The 5,229-nt window shown below is 41.8% G+C and overlaps 1 long non-coding RNA gene across 2 annotated transcripts in view; it reads right to left on the reverse strand.

The window, feature by feature from the left end:
* Nucleotides 1-5,153, reverse strand: part of LOC140325584 (uncharacterized) — a 36,905-nt gene extending 31,752 nt beyond the window's left edge. For both annotated transcript variants that reach the window (XR_011919701.1, XR_011919700.1), the window contains exons 1-2: nucleotides 4,992-5,153; nucleotides 660-720 (exon numbers count right to left, since the gene is read on the reverse strand). This is a non-coding gene — a long non-coding RNA (uncharacterized lncRNA). The remainder of the gene's footprint in view (nucleotides 1-659; nucleotides 721-4,991) is intronic.
* Between the last annotated feature and the right edge of the window lie 76 nt (nucleotides 5,154-5,229).

Consider the following 5,229-nt stretch of genomic DNA (forward strand, 5'->3'; position numbering starts at 1 on the left):
TCTGTACAGGGCTTGAGACTTTGCAATTCAAAAAACAAAACAGTATTGTCAGCTTGTTTTAGCAAGTAGAAAAATGTATTTACTGGCCGGATCATCAGGTTATACAACTATGCTATGGGGGGGGGGGTTTAGGCTTTGCTAATGTTGGAGACAGACTGCATCATATATGACTTTATAGGCTGCCCACCACGACCACAAAGTGCTCATTAGTCTGTGCGAGTTATATTCTCATTGGTTGTTCTCTGCTGTATATAAACTTATGAGACTATACCTGTTCTGTTTAATTATTAAGAGAAGAAGTTCTTCTGTTTTGATCTGACAGCTGACTCACGTGTTCTATTATTACAAAGACAGATGTCTCATACCTACCTATTTCTCCATCCCGATGACTGATGACAAAGGCCCATTGATTGACTACTTTTTTTTTTTACCTTGTAAACAGAAGAAAGAGGTAGGTGGAAGAGTGAAGCCGTCAGGCTGCATCTACCTAACACATTTACTGATAGTTTCGACACACACAGGAAACTGCACTTTCATAAAGAGGTTAGACAACTTTACTAATGACACCTGAAGCAAATCCCTCGCCCATTTGCACATGACATCAAATTCTCTGTTTTTCTAATACAAGACAACAATAAAGAGATGCAAGGAGCACTCACCCATCCAAATGGAGGTCCTCGGCTATATGTTCTGTCTTAAATATGAATTGGACTGTTTTACCTGTCAGAAAATAAAAATAAAAACTTCATCAGTGCGGGACACAATCAAATGAATCAGCAAGAGATAGGCATAGGTTGGCATAGGTTGCCTTGGGTGCCTACGTGCGGAAGGGCAGAACCTGAAATCTATGCTGCTGCAGTATTCTGCAGCCCATATAGTAGGATGGCATGGGTGCACTTTGGCCTTTTTGGTTTGGATGATGAAGAACCTTTGTCCAGGCCCTTTTTTCTTTTTGTGAGGTACACCACAGAACAATAATTGAATTACTCTGAGCTCATAACGGGTATTAGAAGCTGCAGCAAGTAAAAAAGATCCTGTCTTATATCCTGGCTGAAGGACGTCCAGCATCATCAAGCCCTTTCCTTCCTAGCCTGACTGTTACTGGTAAAACAGCTGATTGATGGGGGTTCCAAGCAGCAAAAATCCTGCTGATTTGCAGCAGTGGGGGCATGTGGATATTTTTTTTTTTAATTTTTACTCTAGAAAGCCTCTAGCTGTGTAACAATACTTAAAAAAAGCACTGTATATCAAAAACAATTGAACATTAAAAAAAATAGAACACTGTTTTTGCAATTTTTTTGCCATTTGATCTCTTGCAGGCACTTCCTGTCTACAAAGACGCCAGTGATGGCTGCATGGCATTTCTCAAAAATGGTTTCCTGATGGTGACAACAGTGAACCATGCCTGCACAATGTTAAAAATCACTTTGCAGCCTCCAATAAAAGCCTGTGTGACAGGGTGACAATGTAGGAACATGGTGTTGTCACCCTATAACAGGAAGTGCCTAACCAAGCGCCTCTACGAAAGGATCACTAGGTATTATTTTGGGTAAAGCTGCAGCTATGTATTAACATTTATAGTGGTTTATAGTGACTGGGTTGTTATTATTATTAATAATAAACAGGATTTATATAGCGCCAACATATTACGCAGCGCTGTACAATAAATAGGGGTTGCAAATGACAGACGAATACAGACAGTAACAAGGAGGAGGAGAGGACCCTGCCCTGAAGAGCTTACAATCTAAGAGGTGGGGGAAATAGATTATCCACTTTCAATATGAGGAAAACCTCCTATTGTATGCTGCTTCCCCACCTCTTAAGCTGCGTACACACGTGCAATCATTATCGTTGGAAACAAATCGAGACTAACGACCGCTCGTCCGATAATTGTTAACAAAAAAAGGGCACAATGGCGCGGATGAACAAGGATTGTTGCTGGAAACAAATGACTGTCCCGGCGGATCTGATTGGGTGACTATTGTTCGCAATCTATTGTGTGTACTGTCGTTCAGTGATTGGACTGTTCTGCAGTACACTTTCTCCTTTACATGTCACTTCCTGCATCGCTCAAACTATCGTATCTAGCGTGTGTACATTATTGGTGGATTATATTTGACCGATCGTATCATTACAGCATGTACAGAATTGTGCACAATACGATCGTTCAAAATAATCGTACATATTCGTTAGTTGTTCGTTTTGTAATGACAATTATTGCAATATTAATAAATAGTCAGAAAGTAAAGTTTTAAAGGTTGTACTGTCTTTATACATGTATACTGTGATAAATTGAATTAAAGGAATGGAAACCCAATCCGTGCATCGTTTCACTGCTGGTATGGTCAATGTCAGAGTAGGACGAGGCTGCCAGGCTGGTGGGCACAAGGGCTGCTCACTGATGTAGAAATGATAAGTGGGTGGAATCAGCCCTGGGTGCAGCTCAGCTCTCAGGAAAATGGCAGTCTCTCCTCTTATGCTGATGTGAAACCAATTCTGTCTGGGTGCCAGGCAGGGCGTAGGCCTGGCTCCATCTGTGCATGTTGATGAGTTTCTGCGATGTGCACTGCAGCCATCGGCATGCCACAGCAAAGTGGTATTTTCTGTACATCAGAAGCTGATTCATCAGTCGGAATTCCGTGAAAAGAAGTGAGCTAGGTACGTGGCCTGGGGCTCAGGAAAATTTAGGTGTAATTAGGCCAGGGAATTTACCATGTTCCCCTTTCTGCTTTGTGGTGTAACATACGGCTGAGATCTCTGAGGCCTACATATTACATAAGCTGTCCTTTGTATAAACTTCACGTCCTTCTGTCCTTCACATGCCCAGTGTGGTGTAAGCAAAATGCTGCTCTGATTTAGGCAAGTAAAGGACTAGCTCAGCTTAAACTGAAACTTCCCTAGCCCCAACACCTTGAACCAGGGGTTTAATGCCTCTTCAAACAGGGGCCTCCTGTAAGTTCACAACCTTCTCTGTAGAGCTGAATCTAAACTCCGGCTCCTCTCCTGGGCTGATATTGCTTATATTAATTTCACTGCTCACTAAAAGCTTCTCACAATGTGCATTAGAAGCTGCAGCAAGTCAAGGGAGTCTGCCTGCCTCATTTTCTAGCTGAAGGAATTCCAGCATTATCTAGTTCTGTCCTCCCCACCCTGACCAGTCCCTTTAATTCACTGGATTTCAGTTTGTTCGATCATTAAGACTCATTATCACACGTGGGTATCAGCACGGCTTCCTGTTTTCAAGCTTTGCCCAGCACCCTGCCAGCCTGTCTCACCATTTAAGATCTGCCTGGGAAGCAAAATTTGCAAGAAATACCTGAACATTTTTTTTTCATTACATTTGTATGGAAATGCACAGCACTGTGTTTTGTTCTATTGTTTGTATTGGCACCATAATGAATGGTAGCAATGCCTCACAGGTCGGCTGGGATGGTGCATTGGCCAAGGTGCACTCATTCTAAATGGCAAGCAATACCATGAAATGGGCACAGCTGTAAATGGGCACAGCCTGTAATAAGTCATTCAATCTCAATATATATATATACACATATATATATGTGTATATATATATATATATATATATACACATATATATATGTTAGAAGCTCTGTTCCTGACCCAATCCATGGTACCCTCTTGGGTACACCTACCACAGGTCAAAAACCAGGCAATGATAATCAGCAATGTGAAGAATGGCCAAGTAGGTGACCTACAAAACTGAAAAGAGAAAGTTATTGCTCTACACTTATTATCACCACAGAATAGCATTTCCAGCCACACATAGTGACATCACGAGACAGGTTCTCTTTGTGGTGGCACTAAGCTCGTCGGACTGCCCTGGGCTTCATTCATTTCTTCATTTCTTCTTCATTCATTCTTTCGATACGTCTGGCAGCCCTTAAGCTGTTCTGTCACATGCCTTGTTGTGTGGCCATCTCCTAATAGCTTGTGACACAAACCCTAGTTAAGATAATTAAGCACTGCCACCCTGGGAGTCATCCGTGTATAATAACTAACCTTGGCTATATAAAGCATTAGGAATATTCATTTTCCCTTTCACATGAAAACACCTTCCCAAACAGGTCATTGGTAATAATATTAATAAACTGTTGTGTGATACTTCCCCCACCTCCTAGATTGTAAGCTCTTCAGGCTCTTCAAGCTCTTCTCCTCCTCCTGTGTCACTGTTTGTATCTGTCTGTCATTTGCACCCCCTATTTAATGTACAGGGCTGCGTAATATGTTGGCACTATATAAATCCTGTTTCATAATAATAATCATAAAAATAACTGTAACAACAACATAGTACGTAGCGCTGTACAATAAATAGGGGTTGCAAATGACAGCAATTTGTGGCTCTCAGGTCAGTGACTCCAATGATATTTTTGTCTATCTGTGAGGGTGATATTCTTCCCAATGGCCAGCAATGTAAGAGACATTCATCCCACTGACCATCACACTAATGTACTGTGATCTGTGGATATAGTAATTATAGAAGGTTTCACTGAAGACCTGAAAGTTATTTCAAGGGTTCCCACATTTTAATAAAAGTGGAGAAAGGTTTCTCTACACCAAGACCTTATTATATTTTCTACTACAAGTTTTTCGCAAGGCCTGCCTCCGTCGGATTACCGGTACCTATGGGATTCGGAGCAAGTGGCGGAATTCCTAACCAAATATAGGGAGGATGAATTTAACCAAATAAAGGAAAACCATCAGCAAACCTCTGCCAGGCCCGCTCGCACACACTGCCATGCACAGTGGAAACTTGTATCTCGTCACCCCTCCTCTCCCCAACCCCAGTCACTGAGAGCATGTCAGGAATTCCTCCACTGAAAACAAACTGCAGACAGAATGTTTTCATCCCAGCAGCAGAGTTTAAATTGCAAGAATGTATCCCCCCCCCCAGCCACTTCCCAAACAATCAAATGTCAAAGCGAATCTGAGCCTGTGGTATTTATCATGCTAAATTTTACAAGCATTGTACAAACCTTTCATCTGCTCGGTGCCCAGGAGCGACTTACAAATATTGCTCACACAGCAGAAAAGGAAAAAACAGATGTATCAATCATATCCAAGATAACTTGTAGCTTAAGCCTTGCTCCGACCTTCGCCTAAGTTGGCCCGATTGAACAGCGTGTTCTGCTAACCACCAAACCATCGATGCCTGAATGAGAAAAACATTCAAATATCAAGCAGGAGCAAAACATGAGATAAAACTAAAAAACA

The sequence above is a fragment of the Pyxicephalus adspersus genome, chromosome 3, assembly GCF_032062135.1.
Source record: "Pyxicephalus adspersus chromosome 3, UCB_Pads_2.0, whole genome shotgun sequence".
Taxonomy (NCBI): Eukaryota; Metazoa; Chordata; class Amphibia; order Anura; family Pyxicephalidae; genus Pyxicephalus; species Pyxicephalus adspersus.